The following is a 13,748-nucleotide window of genomic DNA, read 5'->3' on the forward strand; positions in this document are numbered from 1 at the left end:
GAGCATTTGCAAGCTTCTGGCACCATTTTTGAGTGAATTGCCAAAAGTCAGATTTTTGCTGAATTTGTGACCCCGGGGCTTAGGGATTTTTTCAAAAAAGTCTTTTCTGCAGGTTAAGTTTTGGAGGGCTGATTTCTTGTCCTGTGATAAAAAGACTTCTGTTACCATTGCCAAATCTTTCAGGGGAGCATTTGCAAGATTCTGGCACCATTTTTGAGTGAATTGCCAAAAGTCAGATTTTTGCTGAAATTGTGACCCCGGGGCTTAGGGATTTTTTCAAAAAAGTTGTTTCCGCAGGTTAAGTTTTTGAGGGCTGATTTCTTGTCCTGTGATAAAAAGACTTCTGTTTCCATTGCCAAATCTTTCAGGGGAGCATTTTCAAGCTTCTCGCACCATTTTTGAGTGAATTGCCAAAAGTCAGATTTTTGCTGAAATTGTGACCCCGGGGCTTAGGGATTTTTTCAAAAAAGTTGTTTCCGCAGGTTAAGTTGTTGAGGGCTGATTTCTTGTCCTGTGATAAAAAGACTTCTGTTTCCATCGCCAAAGCTTTCTCGGGAGCATTTTCAAGCTTCTGGCACCATTTTTGAGTGAATTGTCAAAAGTCAAATTTTTGCTGAAATTGTGACCCCGGGGCTTAGGGATTTTTTCAAAAAAGTCTTTTCTGCAGGTTAAGTTTTGGAGGGCTGATTTCTTGTCCTGTGATAAAAAGACTTCTGTTTCCATCGCCAAATCTTTCAGGGGAGCATTTTCAAGCTTCTGGCACCATTTTTGAGTGAATTGCCAAAAGTCAGATTTTTGCTGAAAGTGTGACCCCGGGGCTTAGGGATTTTTTCAAAAAAGTCTTTTCCGCAGGTTAAGTTGTTGAGGGCTGATTTCTTGTCCTGTGATAAAAAGACTTCTGTTTCCATCGCCAAATCTTTCAGGGGAGCATTTTCAAGCTTCTGGCACCATTTTTGAGTGAATTGCCAAAAGTCAGGTTTTTGCTGAAATTGTGACCCCGGGGCTTAGGGATTTTTTCAAAAAAGTCTTTTCCGCAGGTTAAGTTGTTGAGGGCTGATTTCTTGTCCTGTGATAAAAAGACTTCTGTTTCCATCGCCAAAGCTTTCTCGGGAGCATTTTCAAGCTTCTGGCACCATTTTTGAGTGAATTGCCAAAAGTCAGATTTTTGCTGAAATTGTGACCCCGGGGCTTAGGGATTTTTTCAAAAAAGTCTTTTCTGCAGGTTAAGTTTTGGAGGGCTGATTTCTTGTCCTGTGATAAAAAGACTTCTGTTTCCATCGCCAAATCTTTCAGGGGAGCATTTTCAAGCTTCTGGCACCATTTTTGAGTGAATTGCCAAAAGTCAGATTTTTGCTGAAATTGTGACCCCGGGGCTTAGGGATTTTTTCAAAAAAGTCTTTTCCGCAGGTTAAGTTGTTGAGGCCTGATTTCTTGTCCTGTGATAAAAAGACTTCTGTTTCCATTGCCAAAGCTTTCTCGGGAGCATTTTCAAGCTTCTGGCACCATTTTTGAGTGAATTGCCAAAAGTCAGATTTTTGCTGAAATTGTGACCCCGGGGCTTAGGGATTTTTTCAAAAAAGTCTTTTCCGCAGGTTAAGTTGTTGAGGGCTGATTTCTTGTCCTGTGATAAAAAGACTTCTGTTTCCATCGCCAAAGCTTTCTCGGGAGCATTTGCAAGCTTCTGGAACCATTTTTGAGTGAATTGCCAAAAGTCAGATTTTGGCTGAAATTTTGACCCCGGGGCTTAGGGATTTTTTCAAAAAAGTCTTTTCTGCAGGTTAAGTTTTGGAGGGCTGATTTCTTGTCTTGTGATAAAAAGACTTCTGTTTCCATCGCCAAAGCTTTCAGGGGATCATTTGCAAGCTTCTGGCACCATTTTTGAGTGAATTGCCAAAAGTCAGATTTTTGCTGAAATTGTGACCCCGGGGCTTAGGGATTTTTTCAAAAAAGTTGTTTCCGCAGGTTAAGTTTTGGAGGGCTGATTTCTTGTCCTGTGATAAAAAGACTTCTGTTTCCATCGCCAAATCTTTCAGGGGAGCATTTTCAAGCTTCTGGCACCATTTTTGAGTGAATTGCCAAAAGTCAGGTTTTTGCTGAAATTGTGACCCCGGGGCTTAGGGATTTTTTCAAAAAAGTCTTTTCCGCAGGTTAAGTTGTTGAGGGCTGATTTCTTGTCCTGTGATAAAAAGACTTCTGTTTCCATCGCCAAAGCTTTCTCGGGAGCATTTTCAAGCTTCTGGCACCATTTTTGAGTGAATTGCCAAAAGTCAGATTTTTGCTGAAATTGTGACCCCGGGGCTTAGGGATTTTTTCAAAAAAGTCTTTTCTGCAGGTTAAGTTTTGGAGGGCTGATTTCTTGTCCTGTGATAAAGAGACTTCTGTTTCCATCGCCAAATCTTTCAGGGGAGCATTTTCAAGCTTCTGGCACCATTTTTGAGTGAATTGCCAAAAGTCAGATTTTTGCTGAAATTGTGACCCCGGGGCTTAGGGATTTTTTCAAAAAAGTCTTTTCCGCAGGTTAAGTTGTTGAGGGCTGATTTCTTGTCCTGTGATAAAAAGACTTCTGTTTCCATCGCCAAAGCTTTCTCGGGAGCATTTGCAAGCTTCTGGCACCATTTTTGAGTGAATTGCCAAAAGTCAGATTTTTGCTGAAATTGTGACCCCGGGGCTTAGGGATTTTTTCAAAAAAGTCTTTTCTGCAGGTTAAGTTTTGGAGGGCTGATTTCTTGTCCTGTGATAAAAAGACTTCTGTTTCCATCGCCAAATCTTTCAGGGGAGCATTTTCAAGCTTCTGGCACCATTTTTGAGTGAATTGCCAAAAGTCAGATTTTTGCTGAAATTGTGACCCCGGGGCTTAGGGATTTTTTCAAAAAAGTCTTTTCCGCACGTTAAGTTGTTGAGGGCTGATTTCTTGTCCTGTGATAAAAAGAATTCTGTTTCCATCGCCAAAGCTTTCTCGGGAGCATTTGCAAGCTTCTGGCACCATTTTTGAGTGAATTGCCAAAAGTCAGATTTTTGCTGAAATTGTGACCCCGGGGCTTAGGGATTTTTTCAAAAAAGTCTTTTCTGCAGGTTAAGTTTTGGAGGGCTGATTTCTTGTCCTGTGATAAAAAGACTTCTGTTACCATTGCCAAATCTTTCAGGGGAGCATTTGTAAGATTCTGGCACCATTTTTGAGTGAATTGCCAAAAGTCAGATTTTTGCTGAAATTGTGACCCCGGGGCTTAGGGATTTTTTCAAAAAAGTTGTTTCCGCGGGTTAAGTTTTTGAGGGCTGATTTCTTGTCCTGTGATAAAAAGACTTCTGTTTCCATTGCCAAATCTTTCAGGGGAGCATTTTCAAGCTTCTCGCACCATTTTTGAGTGAATTGCCAAAAGTCAGATTTTTGCTGAAATTGTGACCCCGGGGCTTAGGGATTTTTTCAAAAAAGTTGTTTCCGCAGGTTAAGTTGTTGAGGGCTGATTTCTTGTCCTGTGATAAAAAGACTTCTGTTTCCATCGCCAAAGCTTTCTCGGGAGCATTTTCAAGCTTCTGGCACCATTTTTGAGTGAATTGCCAAAAGTCAAATTTTTGCTGAAATTGTGACCCCGGGGCTTAGGGATTTTTTCAAAAAAGTCTTTTCTGCAGGTTAAGTTTTGGAGGGCTGATTTCTTGTCCTGTGATAAAAAGACTTCTGTTTCCATCGCCAAATCTTTCAGGGGAGCATTTTCAAGCTTCTGGCACCATTTTTGAGTGAATTGCCAAAAGTCAGATTTTTGCTGAAAGTGTGACCCCGGGGCTTAGGGATTTTTTCAAAAAAGTCTTTTCCGCAGGTTAAGTTGTTGAGGGCTGATTTCTTGTCCTGTGATAAAAAGACTTCTGTTTCCATCGCCAAATCTTTCAAGGGAGCATTTTCAAGCTTCTGGCACCATTTTTGAGTGAATTGCCAAAAGTCAGGTTTTTGCTGAAATTGTGACCCCGGGGCTTAGGGATTTTTTCAAAAAAGTCTTTTCCGCAGGTTAAGTTGTTGAGGGCTGATTTCTTGTCCTGTGATAAAAAGACTTCTGTTTCCATCGCCAAAGCTTTCTCGGGAGCATTTTCAAGCTTCTGGCACCATTTTTGAGTGAATTGCCAAAAGTCAGATTTTTGCTGAAATTGTGACCCCGGGGCTTAGGGATTTTTTCAAAAAAGTCTTTTCTGCAGGTTAAGTTTTGGAGGGCTGATTTCTTGTCCTGTGATAAAAAGACTTCTGTTTCCATCGCCAAATCTTTCAGGGGAGCATTTTCAAGCTTCTGGCACCATTTTTGAGTGAATTGCCAAAAGTCAGATTTTTGCTGAAATTGTGACCCCGGGGCTTAGGGATTTTTTCAAAAAAGTCTTTTCCGCAGGTTAAGTTGTTGAGGGCTGATTTCTTGTCCTGTGATAAAAAGACTTCTGTTTCCATTGCCAAAACTTTCAGGGGAGCATTTTCAAGCTTCTGGCACCATTTTTGAGTGATTTGCCAAAAGTCAGATTTTTGCTGAAATTGTGACCCCGGGGCTTAGGGATTTTTTCAAAAAAGTCTTTTCCGCAGGTTAAGTTGTTGAGGGCTGATTTCTTGTCCTGTGATAAAAAGACTTCTGTTTCCATCGCCAAAGCTTTCTCGGGAGCATTTTCAAGCTTCTGGCACCATTTTTGAGTGAATTGCCAAAAGTCAGATTTTTGCTGAAATTGTGACCCCGGGGCTTAGGGATTTTTTCAAAAAAGTCTTTTCCGCAGGTTAAGTTGTTGAGGGCTGATTTCTTGTCCTGTGATAAAAAGACTTCTGTTTCCATCGCCAAAGCTTTCTCGGGAGCATTTGCAAGCTTCTGGCACAATTTTTGAGTGAATTGCCAAAAGTCAGATTTTTGCTGAAATTGTGACCCCGGGGCTTAGGGATTTTTTCAAAAAAGTTGTTTCCGCAGGTTAAGTTTTTGAGGGCTGATTTCTTGTCCTGTGATAAAAAGACTTCTGTTTCCATCGCCAAAGCTTTCTCGGGAGCATTTGCAAGCTTCTGGCACCATTTTTGAGTGAATTGCCAAAAGTCAGATTTTGGCTGAAATTTTGACCCCGGGGCTTAGGGATTTTTTCAAAAAAGTCTTTTCTGCAGGTTAAGTTTTGGAGGGCTGATTTCTTGTCCTGTGATAAAAAGACTTCTGTTTCCATCGCCAAAGCTTTCAGGGGATCATTTGCAAGCTTCTGGCACCATTTTTGAGTGAATTGCCAAAAGTCAGATTTTTGCTGAAATTGTGACTCCGGGGCTTAGGGATTTTTTCAAAAAAGTTGTTTCCGCAGGTTAAGTTTTGGAGGGCTGATTTCTTGTCCTGTGATAAAAAGACTTCTGTTTCCATCGCCAAAGCTTTCTCAGGAGCATTTTCAAGCTTCTGGCACCATTTTTGAGTGAATTGCCAAAAGTCAAATTTTTGCTGAAATTGTGACCCCGGGGCTTAAGGATTTTTTCAAAAAAGTCTTTTCTGCAGGTTAAGTTTTGGAGGGCTGATTTCTTGTCCTGTGATAAAAAGACTTCTGTTTCCATCGCCAAATCTTTCAGGGGAGCATTTTCAAGCTTCTGGCACCATTTTTGAGTGAATTGCCAAAAGTCAGGTTTTTGCTGAAATTGTGACCCCGGGGCTTAGGGATTTTTTCAAAAAAGTCTTTTCTGCAGGTTAAGTTTTGGAGGGCTGATTTCTTGTCCTGTGATAAAAAGACTTCTGTTTCCATCGCCAAATCTTTCAGGGGAGCATTTTCAAGCTTCTGGCACCATTTTTGAGTGAATTGCCAAAAGTCAGGTTTTTGCTGAAATTGTGACCCCGGGGCTTAGGGATTTTTTCAAAAAAGTCTTTTCCGCAGGTTAAGTTGTTGAGGGCTGATTTCTTGTCCTGTGATAAAAAGACTTCTGTTTCCATCGCCAAAGCTTTCTCGGGAGCATTTTCAAGCTTCTGGCACCATTTTTGAGTGAATTGCCAAAAGTCAGATTTTTGCTGAAATTGTGACCCCGGGGCTTAGGGATTTTTTCAAAAAAGTCTTTTCTGCAGGTTAAGTTTTGGAGGGCTGATTTCTTGTCCTGTGATAAAAAGACTTCTGTTTCCATCGCCAAATCTTTCAGGGGAGCATTTTCAAGCTTCTGGCACCATTTTTGAGTGAATTGCCAAAAGTCAGATTTTTGCTGAAATTGTGACCCCGGGGCTTAGGGATTTTTTCAAAAAAGTTGTTTCCGCAGGTTAAGTTTTGGAGGGCTGATTTCTTGTCCTGTGATAAAAAGACTTCTGTTTCCATCGCCAAAGCTTTCTCAGGAGCATTTGCAAGCTTCTGGAACCATTTTTGAGTGAATTGCCAAAAGTCAGATTTTGGCTGAAATTTTGACCCCGGGGCTTAGGGATTTTTTCAAAAAAGTCTTTTCTGCAGGTTAAGTTTTGGAGGGCTGATTTCTTGTCCTGTGATAAAAAGACTTCTGTTTCCATCGCCAAAGCTTTCAGGGGATCATTTGCAAGCTTCTGGCACCATTTTTGAGTGAATTGCCAAAAGTCAGATTTTTGCTGAAATTGTGACCCCGGGGCTTAGGGATTTTTTCAAAAAAGTTGTTTCCGCAGGTTAAGTTTTGGAGGGCTGATTTCTTGTCCTGTGATAAAAAGACTTCTGTTTCCATCGCCAAAGCTTTCTCGGGAGCATTTTCAAGCTTCTGGCACCATTTTTGAGTGAATTGCCAAAAGTCAAATTTTTGCTGAAATTGTGACCCCGGGGCTTAGGGATTTTTTCAAAAAAGTCTTTTCTGCAGGTTAAGTTTTGGAGGGCTGATTTCTTGTCCTGTGATAAAAAGACTTCTGTTTCCATCGCCAAATCTTTCAGGGGAGCATTTTCAAGCTTCTGGCACCATTTTTGAGTGAATTGCCAAAAGTCAGGTTTTTGCTGAAATTGTGACCCCGGGGCTTAGGGATTTTTTCAAAAAAGTCTTTTCCGCAGGTTAAGTTGTTGAGGGCTGATTGCTTGTCCTGTGATAAAAAGACTTCTGTTTCCATCGCCAAAGCTTTCTCGGGAGCATTTTCAAGCTTCTGGCACCATTTTTGAGTGAATTGCCAAAAGTCAGATTTTTGCTGAAATTGTGACCCCGGGGCTTAGGGATTTTTTCAAAAAAGTCTTTTCTGCAGGTTAAGTTTTGGAGGGCTGATTTCTTGTCCTGTGATAAAAAGACTTCTGTTTCCATCGCCAAATCTTTCAGGGGAGCATTTTCAAGCTTCTGGCACCATTTTTGAGTGAATTGCCAAAAGTCAGATTTTTGCTGAAATTGTGACCCCGGGGCTTAGGGATTTTTTCAAAAAAGTCTTTTCCGCAGGTTAAGTTGTTGAGGGCTGATTTCTTGTCCTGTGATAAAAAGACTTCTGTTTCCATTGCCAAAACTTTCAGGGGAGCATTTTCAAGCTTCTCGCACCATTTTTGAGTGATTTGCCAAAAGTCAGATTTTTGCTGAAATTGAGACCCCGGGGCTTAGGGATTTTTTCAAAAAAGTCTTTTCCGCAGGTTAAGTTGTTGAGGGCTGATTTCTTGTCCTGTGATAAAAAGACTTCTGTTTCCATCGCCAAAGCTTTCTCGGGAGCATTTGCAAGCTTCTGGCACCATTTTTGAGTGAATTGCCAAAAGTCAGATTTTTGCTGAAATTGTGACCCCGGGGCTTAGGGATTTTTTCAAAAAAGTCTTTTCCGCAGGTTAAGTTTTTGAGGGCTGATTTCTTGTCCTGTGATAAAAAGACTTCTGTTTCCATTGCCAAATCTTTCAGGGGAGCATTTTCAAGCTTCTGGCACCATTTTTGAGTGAATTGCCAAAAGTCAGATTTTTGCTGAAATTGTGACCCCGGGGCTTAGGGATTTTTTCAAAAAAGTTTTTTCCGCAGGTTAAGTTTTTGAGGGCTGATTTCTTGTCCTGTGATAAAAAGACTTCTGTTTCCATTGCCAAATCTTTCAGGGGAGCATTTTCAAGCTTCTCGCACCATTTTTGAGTGAATTGCCAAAAGTCAGATTTTTGCTGAAATTGTGACCCCGGGGCTTAGGGATTTTTTCAAAAAAGTTGTTTCCGCAGGTTAAGTTTTTGAAGGCTGATTTCTTGTCCTGTGATAAAAAGACTTCTGTTTCCATCGCCAAAGCTTTCTCGGGAGCATTTTCAAGCTTCTGGCACCATTTTTGAGTGAATTGCCAAAAGTCAAATTTTTGCTGAAATTGTGACCCCGGGGCTTAGGGATTTTTTCAAAAAAGTCTTTTCTGCAGGTTAAGTTTTGGAGGGCTGATTTCTTGTCCTGTGATAAAAAGACTTCTGTTTCCATCGCCAAAGCTTTCTCGGGAGCATTTTCAAGCTTCTGGCACCATTTTTGAGTGAATTGCCAAAAGTCAAATTTTTGCTGAAATTGTGACCCCGGGGCTTAAGGATTTTTTCAAAAAAGTCTTTTCTGCAGGTTAAGTTTTGGAGGGCTGATTTCTTGTCCTGTGATAAAAAGACTTCTGTTTCCATCGCCAAATCTTTCAGGGGAGCATTTTCAAGCTTCTGGCACCATTTTTGAGTGAATTGCCAAAAGTCAGGTTTTTGCTGAAATTGTGACCCCGGGGCTTAGGGATTTTTTCAAAAAAGTCTTTTCTGCAGGTTAAGTTTTGGAGGGCTGATTTCTTGTCCTGTGATAAAAAGACTTCTGTTTCCATCGCCAAAGCTTTCTCGGGAGCATTTTCAAGCTTCTGGCACCATTTTTGAGTGAATTGCCAAAAGTCAGATTTTTGCTGAAATTGTGACCCCGGGGCTTAGGGATTTTTTCAAAAAAGTCTTTTCTGCAGGTTAAGTTTTGGAGGGCTGATTTCTTGTCCTGTGATAAAAAGACTTCTGTTTCCATCGCCAAATCTTTCAGGGGAGCATTTTCAAGCTTCTGGCACCATTTTTGAGTGAATTGCCAAAAGTCAGATTTTTGCTGAAATTGTGACCCCGGGGCTTAGGGATTTTTTCAAAAAAGTCTTTTCCGCAGGTTAAGTTGTTGAGGGCTGATTTCTTGTCCTGTGATAAAAAGACTTCTGTTTCCATCGCCAAAGCTTTCTCGGGAGCATTTTCAAGCTTCTGGCACCATTTTTGAGTGAATTGCCAAAAGTCAGATTTTTGCTGAAATTGTGACCCCGGGGCTTAGGGATTTTTTCAAAAAAGTCTTTTCTGCAGGTTAAGTTTTGGAGGGCTGATTTCTTGTCCTGTGATAAAAAGACTTCTGTTTCCATCGCCAAATCTTTCAGGGGAGCATTTTCAAGCTTCTGGCACCATTTTTGAGTGAATTGCCAAAAGTCAGATTTTTGCTGAAATTGTGACCCCGGGGCTTAGGGATTTTTTCAAAAAAGTTGTTTCCGCAGGTTAAGTTTTTGAGGGCTGATTTCTTGTCCTGTGATAAAAAGACTTCTGTTTCCATCGCCAAAGCTTTCTCGGGAGCATTTGCAAGCTTCTGGAACCATTTTTGAGTGAATTGCCAAAAGTCAGATTTTGGCTGAAATTTTGACCCCGGGGCTTAGGGATTTTTTCAAAAAAGTCTTTTCTGCAGGTTAATTTTTGGAGGGCTGATTTCTTGTCCTGTGATAAAAAGACTTCTGTTTCCATCGCCAAAGCTTTCTCGGGAGCATTTTCAAGCTTCTGGCACCATTTTTGAGTGAATTGCCAAAAGTCAAATTTTTGCTGAAATTGTGACCCCGGGGCTTAAGGATTTTTTCAAAAAAGTCTTTTCTGCAGGTTAAGTTTTGGAGGGCTGATTTCTTGTCCTGTGATAAAAAGACTTCTGTTTCCATCGCCAAATCTTTCAGGGGAGCATTTTCAAGCTTCTGGCACCATTTTTGAGTGAATTGCCAAAAGTCAGGTTTTTGCTGAAATTGTGACCCCGGGGCTTAGGGATTTTTTCAAAAAAGTCTTTTCTGCAGGTTAAGTTTTGGAGGGCTGATTTCTTGTCCTGTGATAAAAAGACTTCTGTTTCCATCGCCAAAGCTTTCTCGGGAGCATTTTCAAGCTTCTGGCACCATTTTTGAGTGAATTGCCAAAAGTCAGATTTTTGCTGAAATTGTGACCCCGGGGCTTAGGGATTTTTTCAAAAAAGTCTTTTCTGCAGGTTAAGTTTTGGAGGGCTGATTTCTTGTCCTGTGATAAAAAGACTTCTGTTTCCATCGCCAAATCTTTCAGGGGAGCATTTTCAAGCTTCTGGCACCATTTTTGAGTGAATTGCCAAAAGTCAGATTTTTGCTGAAATTGTGACCCCGGGGCTTAGGGATTTTTTCAAAAAAGTCTTTTCCGCAGGTTAAGTTGTTGAGGGCTGATTTCTTGTCCTGTGATAAAAAGACTTCTGTTTCCATCGCCAAAGCTTTCTCGGGAGCATTTTCAAGCTTCTGGCACCATTTTTGAGTGAATTGCCAAAAGTCAGATTTTTGCTGAAATTGTGACCCCGGGGCTTAGGGATTTTTTCAAAAAAGTCTTTTCTGCAGGTTAAGTTTTGGAGGGCTGATTTCTTGTCCTGTGATAAAAAGACTTCTGTTTCCATCGCCAAATCTTTCAGGGGAGCATTTTCAAGCTTCTGGCACCATTTTTGAGTGAATTGCCAAAAGTCAGATTTTTGCTGAAATTGTGACCCCGGGGCTTAGGGATTTTTTCAAAAAAGTTGTTTCCGCAGGTTAAGTTTTTGAGGGCTGATTTCTTGTCCTGTGATAAAAAGACTTCTGTTTCCATCGCCAAAGCTTTCTCGGGAGCATTTGCAAGCTTCTGGAACCATTTTTGAGTGAATTGCCAAAAGTCAGATTTTGGCTGAAATTTTGACCCCGGGGCTTAGGGATTTTTTCAAAAAAGTCTTTTCTGCAGGTTAAGTTTTGGAGGGCTGATTTCTTGTCCTGTGATAAAAAGACTTCTGTTTCCATCGCCAAAGCTTTCAGGGGATCATTTGCAAGCTTCTGGCACCATTTTTGAGTGAATTGCCAAAAGTCAGATTTTTGCTGAAATTGTGACCCCGGGGCTTAGGGATTTTTTCAAAAAAGTTGTTTCCGCAGGTTAAGTTTTGGAGGGCTGATTTCTTGTCCTGTGATAAAAAGACTTCTGTTTCCATCGCCAAAGCTTTCTCGGGAGCATTTTCAAGCTTCTGGCACCATTTTTGAGTGAATTGCCAAAAGTCAAATTTTTGCTGAAATTGTGACCCCGGGGCTTAGGGATTTTTTCAAAAAAGTCTTTTCTGCAGGTTAAGTTTTGGAGGGCTGATTTCTTGTCCTGTGATAAAAAGACTTCTGTTTCCATCGCCAAATCTTTCAGGGGAGCATTTTCAAGCTTCTGGCACCATTTTTGAGTGAATTGCCAAAAGTCAGGTTTTTGCTGAAATTGTGACCCCGGGGCTTAGGGATTTTTTCAAAAAAGTCTTTTCCACAGGTTAAGTTGTTGAGGGCTGATTGCTTGTCCTGTGATAAAAAGACTTCTGTTTCCATCGCCAAAGCTTTCTCGGGAGCATTTTCAAGCTTCTGGCACCATTTTTGAGTGAATTGCCAAAAGTCAGATTTTTGCTGAAATTGTGACCCCGGGGCTTAGGGATTTTTTCAAAAAAGTCTTTTCTGCAGGTTAAGTTTTGGAGGGCTGATTTCTTGTCCTGTGATAAAAAGACTTCTGTTTCCATCGCCAAATCTTTCAGGGGAGCATTTTCAAGCTTCTGGCACCATTTTTGAGTGAATTGCCAAAAGTCAGATTTTTGCTGAAATTGTGACCCCGGGGCTTAGGGATTTTTTCAAAAAAGTCTTTTCCGCAGGTTAAGTTGTTGAGGGCTGATTTCTTGTCCTGTGATAAAAAGACTTCTGTTTCCATTGCCAAAACTTTCAGGGGAGCATTTTCAAGCTTCTCGCACCATTTTTGAGTGATTTGCCAAAAGTCAGATTTTTGCTGAAATTGAGACCCCGGGGCTTAGGGATTTTTTCAAAAAAGTCTTTTCCGCAGGTTAAGTTGTTGAGGGCTGATTTCTTGTCCTGTGATAAAAAGACTTCTGTTTCCATCGCCAAAGCTTTCTCGGGAGCATTTGCAAGCTTCTGGCACCATTTTTGAGTGAATTGCCAAAAGTCAGATTTTTGCTGAAATTGTGACCCCGGGGCTTAGGGATTTTTGCAAAAAAGTCTTTTCCGCAGGTTAAGTTTTTGAGGGCTGATTTCTTGTCCTGTGATAAAAAGACTTCTGTTTCCATTGCCAAATCTTTCAGGGGAGCATTTTCAAGCTTCTGGCACCATTTTTGAGTGAATTGCCAAAAGTCAGATTTTTGCTGAAATTGTGACCCCGGGGCTTAGGGATTTTTTCAAAAAAGTTTTTTCCGCAGGTTAAGTTTTTGAGGGCTGATTTCTTGTCCTGTGATAAAAAGACTTCTGTTTCCATTGCCAAATCTTTCAGGGGAGCATTTTCAAGCTTCTCGCACCATTTTTGAGTGAATTGCCAAAAGTCAGATTTTTGCTGAAATTGTGACCCCGGGGCTTAGGGATTTTTTCAAAAAAGTTGTTTCCGCAGGTTAAGTTGTTGAGGGCTGATTTCTTGTCCTGTGATAAAAAGACTTCTGTTTCCATCGCCAAAGCTTTCTCGGGAGCATTTTCAAGCTTCTGGCACCATTTTTGAGTGAATTGCCAAAAGTCAAATTTTTGCTGAAATTGTGACCCCGGGGCTTAGGGATTTTTTCAAAAAAGTCTTTTCTGCAGGTTAAGTTTTGGAGGGCTGATTTCTTGTCCTGTGATAAAAAGACTTCTGTTTCCATCGCCAAATCTTTCAGGGGAGCATTTTCAAGCTTCTGGCACCATTTTTGAGTGAATTGCCAAAAGTCAGATTTTTGCTGAAAGTGTGACCCCGGGGCTTAGGGATTTTTTCAAAAAAGTCTTTTCCGCAGGTTAAGTTGTTGAGGGCTGATTTCTTGTCCTGTGATAAAAAGACTTCTGTTTCCATCGCCAAATCTTTCAGGGGAGCATTTTCAAGCTTCTGGCACCATTTTTGAGTGAATTGCCAAAAGTCAGGTTTTTGCTGAAATTGTGACCCCGGGGCTTAGGGATTTTTTCAAAAAAGTCTTTTCTGCAGGTTAAGTTTTGGAGGGCTGATTTCTTGTCCTGTGATAAAAAGACTTCTGTTTCCATCGCCAAAGCTTTCTCGGGAGCATTTTCAAGCTTCTGGCACCATTTTTGAGTGAATTGCCAAAAGTCAAATTTTTGCTGAAATTGTGACCCCGGGGCTTAAGGATTTTTTCAAAAAAGTCTTTTCTGCAGGTTAAGTTTTGGAGGGCTGATTTCTTGTCCTGTGATAAAAAGACTTCTGTTTCCATCGCCAAATCTTTCAGGGGAGCATTTTCAAGCTTCTGGCACCATTTTTGAGTGAATTGCCAAAAGTCAGGTTTTTGCTGAAATTGTGACCCCGGGGCTTAGGGATTTTTTCAAAAAAGTCTTTTCTGCAGGTTAAGTTTTGGAGGGCTGATTTCTTGTCCTGTGATAAAAAGACTTCTGTTTCCATCGCCAAAGCTTTCTCGGGAGCATTTTCAAGCTTCTGGCACCATTTTTGAGTGAATTGCCAAAAGTCAGATTTTTGCTGAAATTGTGACCCCGGGGCTTAGGGATTTTTTCAAAAAAGTCTTTTCTGCAGGTTAAGTTTTGGAGGGCTGATTTCTTGTCCTGTGATAAAAAGACTTCTGTTTCCATCGCCAAATCTTTCAGGGGAGCATTTTCAAGCTTCTGGCACCATTTTTGAGTGAATTGCCAAAAGTCAGATTTTTG

Source organism: Podarcis liolepis (assembly GCF_965112155.1).
Source record: "Podarcis liolepis genome assembly, chromosome: 7".
Taxonomy (NCBI): Eukaryota; Metazoa; Chordata; class Lepidosauria; order Squamata; family Lacertidae; genus Podarcis; species Podarcis liolepis.